The 17,587-nt window shown below is 44.3% G+C and overlaps 2 long non-coding RNA genes across 2 annotated transcripts; both read left to right on the top strand.

Moving 5' to 3' along the window:
* The first annotated feature begins 92 nt into the window (after positions 1-92).
* LOC133508818 (uncharacterized) lies at positions 93-979 on the top strand. The gene is made up of 2 exons (XR_009797162.1): positions 93-432; positions 856-979. It is a non-coding gene; the product is annotated as an uncharacterized LOC133508818 (long non-coding RNA).
* A 4,111-nt stretch (positions 980-5,090) lies between these two features.
* On the top strand, positions 5,091-16,381 carry LOC133508429 (uncharacterized). Its single transcript, XR_009797052.1, has 4 exons — positions 5,091-5,603; positions 8,893-8,985; positions 10,299-10,350; positions 16,281-16,381. It is a non-coding gene; the product is annotated as an uncharacterized LOC133508429 (long non-coding RNA).
* The last annotated feature ends 1,206 nt before the right edge of the window (positions 16,382-17,587 follow it).

Genomic DNA, 17,587 nt, shown 5'->3' with positions numbered 1-17,587 from the left:
GCAGCCAGCCAATCCTGTTATGCTTTCTTAGTCACGTGACGTAACGTGAAGTGGCGGGCATATAGAGGGCTTGCGACTGACGTCGCTGCCGAGCATGCGCATTAATTGTCCGCAATGTTGGAAAACAAACAAGTGTACCGGAGGCCGTATCCCCATGCACCAGTGACTCCATTATTTTTTTTAAACTTACACAAACCAACCAGCCTCCAGGTATGGTTAACTTCTGTGCTGCAGTTGGCTGCTCCAACAGAGCAGGGCTTGACGTAAACAAGTCATTCTTCGGGATTCTAGCTGTTCTAACAAGGCAGAAAGAACAAACGGAAAAACTTTCTTCTTAGCGTTAAAGGGATTGTCTGGTAGCATTGTCCAGAGCAGATGTAAACACTACTAATCTGTTCCAGTTTCGTGTCTGCTCAGATCATGTTGTCACTGGTAAGTGTTTTTTTGTCCATTGAGTGATACATTTAAGTAAACAGGTGACATAGATCTGCAAGCCCAGATAATGGTGGGTCATTTATGGCTGCATGGTGTGTTGGCACTTGGAACACGTGAACATTGAAACTAATACTAAACGTGAAAACATGCTTCCACTTATAATGATTTTAAATGAATACTGTTCTGAAACTGTCTTGAAACGTTTTTCTGGTGTGCTCTGAATAATATGGTTATCATTTGATACTGTACTGAGTTACATGAATTAAATTATGAAATAGATTGGGACTGGGGCCTTGTTTTAACATCCGCATCCTTTCAACAACTTGAAATTTTAATATGATGTGTTCCGTTTTATTAAGTAAGTTGGCCGAACAAAAAATAAATATATTAACATTTTGTTATTTATGATTATTGTTTCAGGGAAGCCAGCACAGCTGTATGATTCCACTAATCCGGACTGGGTTCCAATCAACAAACAATCATGTGTAAATCAGTGGAATATTCCCTCTGTACAGCAAATTGAAATAAAAAGTGTGGAATTATATTGGCATGACTGTAGTTACCTAAGCATGCTTTATAAGCTTAAGATAATGGACTTTGCATTCTTCCTTGAACATTGGGAGTGACATTTTGACATTCAAAGATTGTATCAATAGCTCTAAATTGAAAACAAAGAAATCTGATACATTTGGGATGCATTTATTGCAATTCATGTAAATTTGTACATTATACATATTATTATATATTTTATACATCTTTAAAAACTAAAGACCAAGTCCAAAACCTTGGTGGTCTGATAGATTCCGACCTGACTTTCAACTGTCATATCAAACCGATTACAAAAACTGCCTTCTGCAAATCTAGAGTGAAGGCTTGTATGTGTCAAGCAGAACAGGAAAGGCTCATCCATGCTTTTATTTCAAGTAGACTTGACTACTGTAACGGTCTTCTGACTGGACTCCCCAAAAGCAGCTAATTCAGAATGCTCCTGTTTGGGTTCTCACCAGAACAAAGAGGTCAGAGCATATAACTTAAACTCAAAAGTCTCACTTCCTTTCAGCTTGACAAAATATTTTAAAGTTCAGCTACCAGTCTATAAATCACTAAATGGTTTAGCCCTGAAAACATGAAAAAAAGGCTGACTGAGTACAAACCCAGTGTCATGGTCCTGCCGGTCCTTGTCCTGGGTGTTCCCCGACACGGCACACACTGACAGCAATCAGCGAGGTGCACACCTGTGCCTCGTTCCCCGTAATTACGACGGATACAAATAGGACTCCTCGTTGCCAGATCGTTGCCTCATGCTTCGTTCCCCCACTCTCTTGAATCCATTCCTGATCTTCCGTGTACCAACCCCTGCCTGCCCACTGACTTGCCTCTCACGCCTGATGACCTTGTTGCTGCTGCTTCCATGGACTGCCTGCTTGATCCCTGACACTGGACTGAATAAAAACGTTTCCCCAACCACCTCTATGACTCCTGAGTCGTGCGTTTGTGTTCAACCCCATGATCTGTTCGTGACAGAATAATTTGGCCATAACATGGACCCAGCTGACTCAGCTGCGATACGTCAGTCCCTGCAGATCCAACACAGACGTATCGCCGAGCAGGAAGCTGCACTCCAGGTGACAGATCACAGGTTACAGGAGATATGTGCGCAGCTGGACTCGCGGTTCACGTCCATGTCCAGTGCTGCCGCCGCCAGTCCGACGACAGCTGCTGCCACCCTGAGCCCAAGTCCATCCTCTCATTTAATAGTGTTTTGAGAAGATTTTTAATGACAATTACAAATTTTCAGGGGCGCTGCCATGACTTACGTGCGGAGATGTGACTTGTAAGGTGCCGCACCAAAGGCTCGATTACATTGTGCGCAGCACTGATTTCTTGGATTTATCCTCATCTGATGAAGAAATAGCAGTATCTGTTGATCAGGAAGATGAATACTTCCATACAGATGTGAACCTGTGGCTGTAAATAATGTTGAATATTCAGATGGTTCTTCGGGCGGAACGTCCCTGGAGTCTGACTACTCGGAGGCCTACGCGTGGGACGTAAGTACGTAAACAAAGGCCCCCGGAGCTCCGGGCCAGCATCCGGCAGCCGCAGATGGTTCTTCAGATGGGAATGATGTGGAGTTTGATGACCGAGTTCCGGCGGCGGGTCGCAAGCTGAGCATCGGTGGTGGAGGCCGTTAGCTGAAGCTCGGCTTGCGGCCTCTGCCATAATCACAAGAAGACTTTTCAGCACCGGGAGCACTCAGACCACCTTTAAGTCAGCCCCCGTCCTCATCCTGCCTGACCCGGAAAGACAGTTTGTCATTGAGGTGGACGCATCTGACTCAGGGATAGGCGTGGTCCTCTCCCAGAGGAGAGCCAGGGATGGGAGACTACACCCCTGCGCCTTCCTTCTCAAGAGGTTGACTCTGGCGAAGCGCAGCTACGACGTCGGAGACCGTGAATTGCTCACAGTCAAGACCGCTATGGAGGAATGGAGACACTGGCTGGAGGGGTCCCAGGTTCCGTTCCTAGTGCTGACGGACCACGAGACCATCTTGACCTCAAGTCCGCCAAAAGGCTAAATGTCCATCAAGCCAGGAAGGCACTCCTCTCGTTTCCGATTCATGATGTCCTTCTGACCAGGGACCAAGAAGGGCAAGCCCGATGCCCTTTCGCGGATATACAAGGGGGAACGAGCAGAAGTCGGGCACGCCCCGATTCTCACTGAATCCTGCTTCGTCTTGATCTTCATGTGGGAGACCCAAGTGAAAGAGGCATTGAAGGACTCTCCCAGCCCGGCTGGATGCCCCACCAACCGACTGTTTGTCATGCCCCCACTGAAGGGGAGGGTAATAGACTGGGCTCACATGAATCGGACGGTGTGTCTTGCAGGCATGGCCAAGACACAGTCAGTGATGGAGCAACACTTTTGGTGGCCGAACCTCAGAAAGGACATACAAGAATACGTCAATGCATGCCTGTTTGTGCGGCCAACAAACCCTCTCGACAACGGCCCTTCACTCCGCTGCCGAAGATTCCCTCCGCCAAACAGACTGCCAAGTTCCTCCTTGTTTTCTGTTACCACGGCTTGTACACCGACGTAGTGTCGGATAGGAGTCCTCAATTTAGACAGAGTTCTGCTCCCTTATTGGGGCCACAGCAACTCTTACCTTGGACCTGCATCCAGAGTCCAAGGCCCAGACCGAACGGGTCAACCAGGCCTTGGAGACTGGCGTTTGATGCCTGGCCTCGCGCGAACACAGCACCTGGAGCTGGCAGCTCTGCTAGGTGGAACACGCTCACAGCTCTCTTCCCTCGGCATCGACAGGTATGGCCCCCTTCCATGTCCATGGCTACCCCCTTTCCCTCTTCTCATTTGTAAGTGCTGATTCCCCAGTGCCGTCTGCATTAGCCGTAGTAAGACGTTGCAAGCGGACCTGGGAACTGGCCAGGAAGATGCTGCTGCGGATGTGATGCAGCCCCAAGGCCGCGGCAGACTGCAAAAGGAAGAACGCCCTGACCAATAAAGTTGGCCTGCGCGTCTGGCTGTGGACGAAAGGCCCTCCACTCCAGATGGAGTCCCGGAAGCTGGCTCCCAGGTTGGTTGGCCCGTTCCCCATCACTTAGGTGATTAACCCGGTTGCGGTTTCTCTTAAGCTCCCCAGATCAATGCGAGTCCACCCGACATTCCACGTGAGCCTGCTCAAGCTGGCTCGGGCATCCCCGTTGGTCCCTCCGTCCGATCACCCTCAACTCCCCCGCATGGTTGATGGAGGCCTAGTCTCCACTGTGTGCCTTTGGGTGCTGCTGTCATGGTCCAGCCGATCTTCGTCCTGGCTGTTCCAGTCCCCAACACGGCACACACCGGCAGCAATCAGTGAGGCGCACACCTGCGCCTCGTTCCCCATAATTATTACAAATAGGACTCCTCGTACGGTCCGGCCTTTGCTAGATCGTTGCCTCATGCCTCGTTCCCGCACTTTTGATTCCGTTCCTGATCTCCCGTGTACCAACCCCTGCCTGCCCACTGAACTGCCTCTCACGCCTGACGACCTTGTTACTGCTGCTTCCGTGGACTGCCTGCTTGATCCCTGACACTGGACTGAATAAAAATGTTTCCCGAACTGCCTCTACGTCTCCCGAGTCGTGCATTTGGGTCCCACACATGTTCTGGTTGTGACACCCAGCAGAGCTTGGAGATCAACTGTCTCAGGTCAAATAGTGGAGTGAAACGTCCAAAGCAAACATTTAGCTATTATGCAGGTGTTGACCCCATGTGAAGGATAGACCCAAGTTACTCTTTGGGCTGTTCCTGGCTGGGGCTCATGGGTGCAGTCCTGGCCATTAGGCCCCATCAAACCCCACCTCTCAGTTTATGATAGTCATGCAGTAAAAATTCAAACACTGTCGCTCTCTGTTTGAAATTTGACCAAAATCTCCAGGAACACCTGCTTCAAATGTCACACAAAGAGGTTAAAATGTCATCATATGTGACTTAATGTGAGACTTCAGCAAATATTGTGAGATTTTAGTGTCTCATCACATCATCACAACCTACTTCAGCCTGCTCTGATTTTGTTATAATAGTTGGCTTTGTATGTATTTGTATTGTAATATATTTTTTCGTTTGTTGACATTTCCATTGTAAATTTGCAAAAACACAAAATTATTCTTCAAAATGTTCTGATGGGATTGTAATATGAACCTTTTAATAAGGCATGTAACATCAATGGATGACACTGATTGACCACCATGAATCCGTCTGATGTTGCTCACAGTGGTCAAAAGGAGCGCTCACGGCCTTAGTGTGTTTGCTCAGACGCGTAAAAAATTAGAGGGATTGCCCACTGCCAACAAACCTAACAGACTTCATCCCTTGTTTACCTCCACTAATCCCAGTATTGAGAGGCAAGATCCACCGAAGCAACCAACCCCAATTGCAGACAGGGTAGTCAATAACGAGGTGAGAATTCACAAGCAATTACTTGTAAAAATGTCTGGATTATTTACTGATTGTTAGTGGCCAGTTGAGTAAATTGAATGAACCATTCATGTTCTGGGGTGATCCACAATCTGATTACCTGTGTTGATTGCCACACCTGTGTTGGTTTGCCATACTACCTGGGTGATCACAAAGAGAGGAGGTTATGTGGAGCAGAGCAGAGAAGCAGTGTAAGTCTAAATGTTTGACAATGTTTGACATTTTATTTTGGTCCATTTATATGCATATAAGCATGACATTGATGTGAAATGTTTTTTTTTTTGTTATTCAAATGCAATTTGGGCCAGGTGCTTGTGGCCTTCATTTTGTCATTGAAGAGTTTGCAGCCCTATGGGGGCACAAACTAGTGCAATCTGTAGGCCGGTCCCAAGCCCGGATAAATGCAGAGGGTTGCGTCAGGAAGGGCATCCGGCGTAAAAACTGTGCCAAACAAATATGGGCGTTCATCTAAAGAATCCCATACCGGATCGGTCGTGGCCCGAGTTAACAACGCCCGCTCCCGGCACTGCTAATCTGCAGGGCGTCGGTGGAAATTCAGATACTGTGGGTCGAAGACAAAGAAGAGGAGGAAACCGGATCCATCGTCAGAAGAAAAAGAGGAATGCACAGAGCCTACAACTGAGTGTAAGGACTTTGAATGTTGGGACTATGACAGGAAAATCTCAGGAGTTGGTTGACATGATGATTAGGAGAAAGGTTGATATACTGTGCATCCAAGAGAGCAGGTGGAAAGATTGTAAGGCTAGAAGTTTAGGAGCAGGGTTTAAATGAAGAGCTGGCTAAGAATGTCTTGGAGGTGAAAAGAGTATCAGATCGAGTGATGAGACTAAAATTTGAAATTGAGGGTGTTACGTATAATGTGGTTAGCGGCTATGCCCCACAGGTAGGATGTGACCTAGAGTTGAAAGAGAAATTCTGGAAGGAACGAGATGAAGTAGTTCTGAGCCTCCCAGACAGCGAGAGAGTTGTGATTGGTGCAGATTATAATGGACATATTGGTAAAGGAAACAGGGGCGATGAAGAAGTGATGGGTAAGCACGGCATCCAGAAAAGGAACTTTGAGGGACAGATGGTGGTGGACTTTGCAAAAAGGATGGAGATGGCTGTAGTGAACACTTATTTCCAGAAGAGGGAGGAACGTATAGTGACCTACAAGAGCGGAGGTAGAAGCACACAGGTGGATTATATTTTGAGCAGACGATGTAATCTGAAGGAGGTTACTGACTGTAAAGTAGTGGTAGGGGAGAGTGTAGCTCGACAGCATAGGATGGTAGTATGTAGGAAGATTCTGGTGGTGGGTAGGAAGGTTAAGAAGACAAAGGTAGAGCAGAGAACCATGTGGTGGAAGCTGAGAAAGGAAGAATGTTGTGCGGCCTTCCGGAAAGAGGTGAGACAGGCTCCCGGAAGCCTGGACTACGACAGCCAAGGTAATCAGAGAGACAGGCAGGAGAGTACTTGATGTGTCTTCTGGTAGGAAAGGGGAAAAGGAGACTTGATTGTGGAACCCCAAAATACAAGGAGTCATACAAGGAAGGAGATAAGCGAAAAAGTGAGACAAAGGCTAAACAAGAGGCGTATGAAGACATGTACACCAGGTTGGACACGAAAGAAGGAGAAAAGGATCTCTACAGGTTGGCCAGACAGAGGGATAGAGATGGGAAGGATGTGCATCAGGTCAGGGTGATTAAGGAGAGAGATGGAAATGTGTTGAGTGGTGCCAGTCGTGTGCTAAATAGATGGAGAGAATACTTTGAGAAGTTGATGAATGAAGAAAATGAGAGAGAAGGAAGAGTTGAAGAGGCAAGTGTGAAGGACCAGGAAGTGTCAATGATTACTAAGGGGGAAGTCAGAAAGGCACTACAAAGGATGAAAAATGGAAAGGCAGTTGGTCCTGATGACATACCGGTAGAGGTATGGAAGCAATTTGGAGAGATGGCTGTGGAGTTTTTGACCAACTTATTCAACAGAATACTAGCGGGCGAAAAGATGCCTGAAGAATGGAGGAAGAAAAAAGGGGATGTTCAGTGCTGTGGGAACTATAGAGGAATAAAGTTGATGAGCCACACAATTAAGTTATGGGAAAGAGTAGTGGAGGCTAGACTCAGGACAGAAGTAAGTATCTGCGAGCAACAGTGTGGTTTCATGCCTAGAAAGAGTACCACAGATGCATTATTTGCCTTGAGGATGCTAGTGGAAAAGTACAGAGAATGTCAGAAGGAGCTACATTGTGTCTTTGTGGTTCTAGAGAGAGCCTATGACAGAGTACCAAGAGAGGAACTGTGGTACTGCATGTGTAAGTCTGGTGTGGCAGAGAAGTATGTTAAAATAGTACAGGACATGTATGATGGCAGCAGAACAATGGTGAGGTGTGCCTTAGGTGTGACAGAGGAATTTAAGGTGGAGGTGGGACTGCATCAGGGATCAGCTCTGAGCCCCTTCCTGTTTGCAGTGGTAACGGATAGGCTGACAGATGAGGTTTGACTGGAATCCCCTTGGACCATGATGTTCGCAGATGATATTGTGATATACAGTGAAACCAGGGAGCATGCAGAGGAACAATTAGAAAGATGGAGACATGCACTGGAAAGAAGATGAATGAAGATTAGCCGAAGTAAAACAGAATATATGTACGTGAATGAGAAAAGTGGAGGGGGAAAAGTGAGGCTACAGGGAGAAGAGATAGCGAGGGTGGACGACTTCAAATATTTAGGGTCAACAGGTAACAAGAAACAGGTCCAAGGAGGTTGGAACAGCTGGCGAAAGGTGTCTGGTGTGTTATGTGACAGAAGAGTCTCTGCTAGGATGAAGGGCAAAGTTTATAAAACAATGGTGAGGCCGGCCATGATGTACAGATTAGAGACGGTGGCACTGAAGAAACAACAGGAAGAAGAACTGGAGGTGGCAGAAATGAAGATGTTGAGGTTCTCGCTCGGAGTGAGCAGGTTGGATAGGATTCGAAATAAACTCATTAGAGGGACAGCCAAAGTTGGATGTTTTGCTGACAAGGTTCGAGAGAGCAGACTTCGATGGTTTGGACATGTTCAGAGGCGAGAGAGTGAGTATATTGGTGGAAGGGTGCTGAGGATGGAGCTGCCAGGCAAAAGGGCGAGAGGAAGACCAAAGAGAAGGTTTATGGATGTGGTGAGGGAAGACATGAGGGCAGTTGGGGTTCGAGAGGAAGATGCAGGAGATAGGCTAAGATGGCAAAAGATGACACGCTGTGGCGACCCCTAACGGGACAAGCCGAAAGGAAAAGAAGAAGAAGAGTTTGCACCCATGGTAGGCGGAGCGAGGATGGCTCATTCTCTTGATATTTGTGTGTGTTGTTTTAATCAATTGTTGTTTAATTATATACAAAAATGGATGATGATATTGGGAGTTTTATGGCTGGATGTATAATGAAGTGTGTGGCTAGAGAAAACTGAACTTTGTACCTATAAATTGTATTGTGTTTTTTAGTTTCACGGTGCTTGAAGATGCAATAAAGTTTGCACCCGTTGAACTCTACGCTGTCTCATGCCAAGGGCTGCTACACTGATAACGAAACATGACGTTAGTAATTGTTGTCAAATTCACGCATTTCAGTCATTTACAAAAACAAGTAATTAAAACATTTTTGAATGGATACGATGTACACACTATGAAAGCACACTTTCATGCCATGATGCAAATCTGAATTCAATTTAGTTTCACTTCTAGTTGTTTACTTAGTTGAATTTGTATTTGAATTTGTAATTTTTTGGGGTAAAGGTATGCACCTAAATAATGAACGATCATATTGTGTACATTTTGAAAACAGAATAGGATTTATTTATAGATGTACTTGATATATTTCATTCATAATACAAAACTTGGACTTTAAAATTAGTGATCATCCTTTACATGTGAGGACCCATAACTCAGCAGTTAGAGCATTGGTTTAATAAACCAGGGGTTGTGAGCTCATATCTCACTGGGGCCTCTACTCCTCAAGAGGGGTTGCGTCATGAAAGGCATCCGCCGTAAAAAATGCCAAACAAATATGAGCGTTCATCTGAGATGTCACTCTGTGGCGACCCCGAATGGGACAAGCCAAAAGAAACTTACCATCCTTTGCTCATGCTTCCAGACCCCTGGCTATTTTTCAGTCTGTTTTCATATAGTCAAATCACATGCCTCCCCCTCTCAACCAGTGATTATTAGAAAAGGGCTCGAGAAGAGTACAGTAGTTCAAATGAGGTAAGAGAATTCGTATAAAAAACAGACCGATTCTAGCCTCTCCGAAAGGAGGGTCCAGCCTCACTCAGTATTTGTGATGGAGATTGAGCAACTTCAAGAGTGGAGTTGTCATCAGTAGTCACAAGGATGGGTGAGCAAAAGGAATAGCGAGTGAACGATAAGTTCTGACAGTAAGGTTGTCTGCTAACATTAGCTAATAGCAGGTAGCTGCAGAGTGGCTTGTTCTTGTTAGATCATTTTTTGTGAATTGTTCCCGTTTATGAAAAGAGTCAAACAAATGGGAGATTGACTGACATCTTGCAGCGGACTGGATTAGACCTTAATAGTTCAATTAATATTTATATAAAAGAGAGAAAAACAGTGCAGTCTGGTCGTGGGTTTCCGTAGCAGGGCTTTGGGGTTACTCACTAATTGACCCTTCATCCAAGGTGAATACCACCATGATACATTCCATCTCCTCCCAAGCAAGCACATTCACAAGAAGGTCAAATTCCACATTGCAAGTCCCTAGAACTGGCTTTTGACATTTTCAATTTTTTTCCCTTTCGTCATTAACGGATACTGTAAATCTCACCATATAGGCTTTGGCAAGTACAGCAGTCACCCTCGTGATTGTGGGAGTGAGAATGTGGGATTTCTTTTGCAAGGTTCGTCGCCCCAGGGTGAACTGACCAGACTCCATGGAGGAGGAGGATGTGTGTGAGTTTACCGTATGTGTGTCTAATACATGATGCATGCTGCATGTACACACGCCACACCAGCAGGCCCATCTTCTCACTCAATGACTTGTGTCAAAAAGATTCACAGGCACACTTGGCATTTGAATTGGTGTAAACACAGCATGTTCAAACAGTCTGTCATGATACTATTATTGTTACACAGGCACGTGCACACTTACCATGAACAAAAAAGCATTTGAACACCCTGCTATATTGCTAAAGCTATACAACAACCAAGAGTGGGAAAGAATTCCACCTACAAAGCTTCAACAATTAGTGGCCTCAGTTCTCAAACGTTTATTGAATGTTGTCAACAGAAAAGGTGATGTAACTCAGTGGTAAGCATGACCCAGTCCCAGCTTTGTTGGAAGGTTTTGCAGCCATAACATAGTAAGCTAGTAATCATTTTCTAAAATCAAAAATATTTTTCAGTATGAAAATTAAATATCTTGTCTTTGAAGTTCAATTAAAATTCAATTCATGAATTCAATGAAATATAGGTTGTGCATGGTTTTCAAATCATTGTATCCTGTTTTTATTTAACAATTACATTAGATTAGGGTTTGTATGTATTTGTTTGCTACCGGGAAATTTTGTTTCCATGACTGCCATCTTCTGTAGCAATTTGTCCTAGTCCAAAGTAGAAAAGGAAGGCATTTTATTGCTTGTTTTATTGCTATTAGCAGGCCAAACTCATGTAATCGTAAATTGGTATCAAAAAATAATGGAATATGGTAACTGACTGTATCGACAAAAAATGTATTGTCCCACAAACTTAAAATATTCACGAGTCACGTTTTCTTAGATTTTCAATTTTTTAAAGAAGGAAAACAAGCTTATCAGTAAGAAAAATGTGAACAGGGGTTGAAGCAAGCAGAGTGAGCAGAAAAGTGTCTGCACTGTACGCGAGTGTCTGGGTAAGTGTAAGATAGATAGACTTTAATTTACAGGAGCCAGGGCCAACAAACACTGAAAAAGATCTTGAGTCTGCTTAAAAAGACACGAGTAGTCTGTTGTGTTCATTGAATGCTTCAGATGCAAAAAAAAAGCTAAACAAATAATACATATTTCTGCATTAAGTACAAACTACTGTACATTGAAGCTGTTTGAGGAGTTTAAATGAAACCTGTAAGATCAAATCAGTGTAATCCAGTTCCTTCTTTAAGGTCTACAATAACTTATGTAACACACAAATCTTATCATACTGCGAGAGGAACAAGCTTCCAAAACATATTGAGCATTTCATTCATTTTTCTTGAGGTTTATTGATGCACCAGCAACCCTCCAAACAGATGGAGACCAACACTGACGTGCTGCTAGGTTGTGATTTCTATTCTGGGTTCCTCTCACTTTTGCTTCTATTTTGGTCATTTGTGATGTTCAAGTCTCTCTCTGCATTTGGCAAGGATGGAAGACATACGTAGACACACATTTACACTTAAAGTGACAGAATTGACAGGCTTGCGTTGAGCTACCATGTTGTTGCACAGCAGGGGCATAGTGAGAGTCTTGGTCAGGGGAGCTGTCTGTGTTATTTTTGGAAGCAGACACAACTCAATGCTCCAAATAACCCTGTGTCCACAGAAGTTTTTGGTTTTTATTTGTATTGAGTCTCAGGTAGCTGTATAGGCTCCAGTACACCCGTGATCCTTGTGAGGATTAGCGGCTCTGCCAATATATGGATGAATGGAGTCTCAGTCCATCCAACTCTTCCTGGATCAATAATTTTCCCTAACTCCAAGAACCTGATAATATGACGTGGTAAATTACATGTTCACTCTAATATATTGCACACACTTTGGCAACAGTAGTTGGAGACCATTATATTGAAAAGAGGATTTTGTGATTCTATATCAATATTCTGCATCTATACAGAACACTGCAATGGCCAAGTGAAGTTTGCAGTGACAGAATTGGAAATGCCAGTAGAAAATGCCCAAACCCCGCCACCCTAAAAAAAAAATATTGCTGAGTAATGTCATTCTGATCAATTTTATGGAGCCAGAATGACATAAACGAATGCAGCCCTATGGGGGCACAAACCACTGCAATCTGTAGGCCGGTCCCAAGCCCGGATAAATGCAGAGGGTTGCGTCAGGAAGGGCATCCGGCGTAAAAACTGTGCCAAACAAATATGAGCGTTCATCTAAAGAATCCCATACCGGATCGGTCGTGGCCCGGGTTAACAACACCTGCCCCCTGGCACTGCTAACCTGCAGGGCGTCGGTGGAAATTAAGCTACTGTGGGACGAAGACAAAGAAGAGGAGGAAACCGGATCTGTCGTAAGAAGAAAAAGAAGAATGCACAAAGCCTACAACTGAGTGTAGGGACTTTGAATGTTGGGACTATGACAGGAAAAGCTCAGAAGTTGGTTGACATGATGATTAGGAGAAAGGTTGATATACTGTGCATCCAAGAGAGCAGGTGGAAAGATTGTAAGGCTAGAATTTTAGGAGCAGGGTTAAAATTATTCTTCCATGGAGTAGATGGGAAGAGAAATGGAGTAGGGGTTATTTTAAAGGAAGAGCTGGCTAAGAATGTCTTGGAGAGGAAAAGAGTGTCAGATCGAGTGATGAGACTAAAATTTGAAATTGAGGGTGTTACGTATGATGTGGTTAGCGGCTATGCCCCACAGGTAGAATGTGACCTCGAGTTGAAAGAGAAATTCTGGAAGGAACGAGATGAAGTAGTTCTGAGCATCCCAGACAGCAAGAGAGTTGTGATTGGTGCAGATTGAAGAAGTGATGGGTAAGTACGGCATCCAGGAAAGGAACTTTGAAGGGCAGATGGTGGTGGACTTTGCAAAACGGATGGAGATGGTTGTAGTAAAAACTTATTTCCAGAAGAAGGAGGAACATATAGTGACCTACAAGAGTGGAGGTAGAAGCACGCAGGTGGATTATATTTTGTGCAGACGATGTAATCTGAAGGAGATTACTGACTGGAAAGTAGTGGTAGGGGAGAGTGTAGCTCGGCAGCATAGGATGGTAGTGTGTAGGATGACTCTGGTGGTGGTTAGGAAGATTAAGAAGACAAAGGTAGAGCAGAGAACCATGTGGTGGAAGCTGAGATAGGAAGAATGTTGTGCGACCTTTCGGAAAGAGGTGAGACAGGCTCCCGGAAGCCTGGACTACGACAGCCAAGGTAATCAGAGAGACAGGCAGGAGAGTACTTGATGTGTCTTCTGGTAGGAAAGGGGAGAAGAAGACTTGATTGTGGAACCCCAAAATACGAGGAGTCATACAAGGAAGGAGATAAGCGAAAAAGTGAGACAAAGGCTAAACAAGAGGCGTATGAAGACATGTACACCAGGTTGGACACGAAAGAAGGAGAAAAGGATCTCTACAGGTTGGCCAGACAGAGGGATAGAGATGGGAAGGATGTGCATCAGGTCAGGGTGATTAAGGAGAGAGATGGAAATGTGTTGAGTAGTGCCAGTCGTGTGCTAAATAGATCGAGAGAATACTTTGAGAAGTTGATGAATGAAGAAAATGAGAGAGAAGGAAGAGTTGAAGAGGCAAGTGTGAATGACCAGGAAGTGGCAATGATTAGTAAGTGGGAAGTCAGAAAGGCACTACAAAGGATGAAAAATGGAAAGGCAGTTGGTCCTGATGACATACCGGTAGAGGTATGGAAGCAATTTGGAGAGATGGCTGTGGAGTTTTTGACCAACTTATTCAACAGAATACCAGCGGGCGAAAAGATGCCTGAAGAATGGAGGAAAAGTGTACTAGTTCCCATTTTTAAGAAAAAAGGGGATGTTCAGAGCTGTGGGAACTATAGAGGAATAAAGTTGATGAGCCACACAATGAAGTTATGGGAAAGAGTAGTGGAGGCTAGACTCAGGACAGAAGTAAGTATCTGTGAGCAACAGTATGGTTTCATGCCTAGAAAGAGTTGCATTATTTGCCTTGAGGATGCTAGTGGAAAAGTACAGAGAAGGTCAGAAGGAGCTACATTGTGTCTTTGTGGATCTAGAGAAAGGTTATGACAGAGTACCAAGAGAGGAACTGTGGTACTGCATGCGTAAATCTGGTGTGGCAGAGAAGTATGTTAAAATAGTACAGGACGTGTATGATGGCAGCAGAACAATGGTGAGGTGTGCCTTAGGTGTGACAGAAGAATTTAAGTTAGAGGTGGGACTACATCAGGGATCAGCTCTGAGCCCTTCCTGTTTGCAGTGGTAATGGATAGGCTGACAGATGAGGTTAGACTGGAATCCCCTTGGACCATGATGTTCGCAGATGATATTGTGATATGCAGTGAAAGCAGGGAGCATGCAGAAGGTGTCTGGTGTGTTATGCGACAGAAGAGTCTCTGCTAGGATGAAGGGCAACGTTCACAAAACAGTGGCGAGGCCGGCCATGATATACGGATTAGAGACTGTGGCACTGAAGAAACAACAGGAAGCAGAATTGGAGGTAGCAAAAATGAAGATGTTGAGGTTTTCGCTCGGAGTGAACAGGTTGGATAGGATTAGAAATGAGCTCATTAGAGGGACAGCCAAAGTTGGATGTTTTGGAGACAAGATTCGAGAGAGCAGACTTCGATGGTTTGGACATGTTCAGAGGAGAGAGAGTGAGTATATCGGTGGAAGGGTGCTGAGGATGGAGCTGCCAGGCAAAAGAGCGAGAGGAAGACCAAAGAGAAGGTTGATGGATGTGGTGAGGGAAGACATGAGGGCAGTTGGGGTTAGAGAGGAAGATGGAGGAGATAGGCTAAGATGGAAAAAGATGACACGCTGTGGCGACCCCTAACGGGTCAAACCGAAAGAAGAAGAAGAAGAAGAAGGAATAAAATAAAAGCCTCGTTGCTCTGCCCTAACCCTATGTTCTTATGTCTGTTTGTACACTATATAAAGCTGAAAATAAAGTTTTCCCCCCTCCAAAAAAAAAAAAAAAATCTCATTGTCTTTGAGTTAATTTACCCAAAGTGCATAGCAATTGCAGGTATAATATCTACACATTGGAAGCTGTAAAATGTTGCCCTCACAGTTCTGAGGACCTGGGTTCAATCCCAGCCCCGCCTGTGGGGAATTTGCATGTTGTCCTTGTGCCTGCATGGGTTTTCTCCGGGCACTCCGGTTTCCTCCTGCATCCCAAAAACATGCAACATTAATTGGACACTCTAAACTGCCCCTAAGTGTCATTGTGAGTACGGCTGTTTGTTTCTATGTGCCCTGCAATTGACTGGCAACCAGTTCAGGGTGTACCCCGCCTCCTGCCCGTTGACAGCTTGGATAAGCTCCAAGTACATCCACAACCCTTGTGAGGATAAGCAGATAAGAAAAGGGATGGATGGACATATTGCATAAAATCAGTTTTAAACGTTGGGGCTGCACACTTGAAAAACTGCTGTGGGATAGGCCAGCTCCAATTATCGCAAAGCGCTGACCCAAATGACACTGACCCAAGAAGGCAATGCTGTACGTCACAATGATTTTCTTTTCTGGCATTTCAAAAATGATTTACAGGATGAGAAAACTTTCCCAGCCACCTCTCATTTTGTCTGGGCTACACTGGCACCACTGTGCATGTCACTTTCCCCCTTCAGATTTGATATGATATTAAAAATGTTTAATCAGCAACCACAATTTTTCTCAGGTTTAGAAATCACATGACTTGAGCTAAATTAATCTATTTGGATATATTTCTCCTAGAACTTTCAAAATGAAACCTGTTGCACACCTATACATATTTACTGCAATTTCAACCTTTCAAATTTTTAGTTTATTCAATTTGTGATCCCTCCCCCCCCCAATGTTTGCCATTCATTCTGAATCATGTTGTATAAGTGGGGCATGCTGTGGGTCGAGGATGGTAACACCACCATTTTTTGCAGTTTTTTATGTATGTAATTGAGATGCAACAATAATAAAATATGAATCTGCAATATGGTCACTTTGGCAGATGCCATCCTGGGTGTCCCCGATTAGTTGATCAGCTTCTACGTCACATTTGCACGAGCAACCAAGTTTTGAGGCGAGTGTTTTTTTTTTTTTTGCGTGCACATACTTTTTCAACATGAGTATTCTCGAGTTTAGCTTTCATCAGTTACTAAATTGAAAGGGGAAGGCAGTGGAGAAGCTGGAAAACGTTGGCCTCAGTTCTGAGGACCCAGGTTCAATCCCCATGCCTGCGTAGGATTTCTGCGGGCACTCTGGTATCCTCGCACATCTCAAAAACATGCAACATTAATTGGACACACTGAAATGACCCGAGGTGTATTGTGACTGTGAATGTTGTCTGTCTCCCTGTGCCCTGCGATTGGGTGGCAACCAGTTCAGGGTGTACCTGGCCTCCTGCCCGATGACAGCTGGGATAAGCTCCAGCACTCCCCGCGACCCTTGTGAGGATAAGAGGCTAAGAAGATGGATGGATGGATGGATTTGTCTACCATGTTGTGTGATAGTGTTGGATTCTTCCCTACACAAACAAATGTCTTGAAGAAATTATTTGAATTCTATTGCTGAACAGCTGTAAAGTTAATTTATGGTCACAACACATGAATCAACAGAGATATAGTACGTTCTAGATGAGATTTTTTTTTTTAAATCCTTTTGAATGCCTTCACAATTAATATAAGATAAATGTCAAGGAGCACCTGAGATTTTTGTGTTTGACTGGCTACTGTGAACAGTAGGTGGCAGAGCTCAGTGAGTTAACTGCTCAAGTCTGCAACTGACATGTTGATGCAGTCAGTTCATTTATACTTTAGACATCTTTGTTCATAGGATGTTCGTTAGGATGGTATCACCGAACTGAAACACTTGAGTAACATTTTCTGGCAACAACATTTCCATAATATTGGCAGATGGGTCCAGAATTTAGTTAGTACTGTATACGCTACTACAGTGAAGAAAATAAATATTTGAACAACCTGCTATATTGCAAGTTATCCTACTTAGAAATCATGGAGAGGTCTGAAATTTTACATTTTTTTTAATCGTAAGTGCATGTCCACAATCAGAGAGATAATCTAAAAAGAAAAATCCAGAAATCACAATGCATGATTTTTTTTTTTTACCAATTTATTTGTGTGATACAGCTGCAAACAATTATTTGAACACCTGTCTATCAGCGAGAATTCTGACCCTCAAAGACGTGTTAGTCCGCCTTTAAAAGTTCACATCCACTCCATGTATTATTCTGAATCAGATGCACCTGTGTGAGGTCGTTAGGTACATAAAGACACCTGTCCACCCCATACAATCAGT

The sequence above is a fragment of the Syngnathoides biaculeatus genome, chromosome 11, assembly GCF_019802595.1.
Source record: "Syngnathoides biaculeatus isolate LvHL_M chromosome 11, ASM1980259v1, whole genome shotgun sequence".
Taxonomy (NCBI): Eukaryota; Metazoa; Chordata; class Actinopteri; order Syngnathiformes; family Syngnathidae; genus Syngnathoides; species Syngnathoides biaculeatus.
Note: the sequence above shows the minus strand (reverse complement) of the source record. Positions and strands in the feature narration are given on the sequence as shown.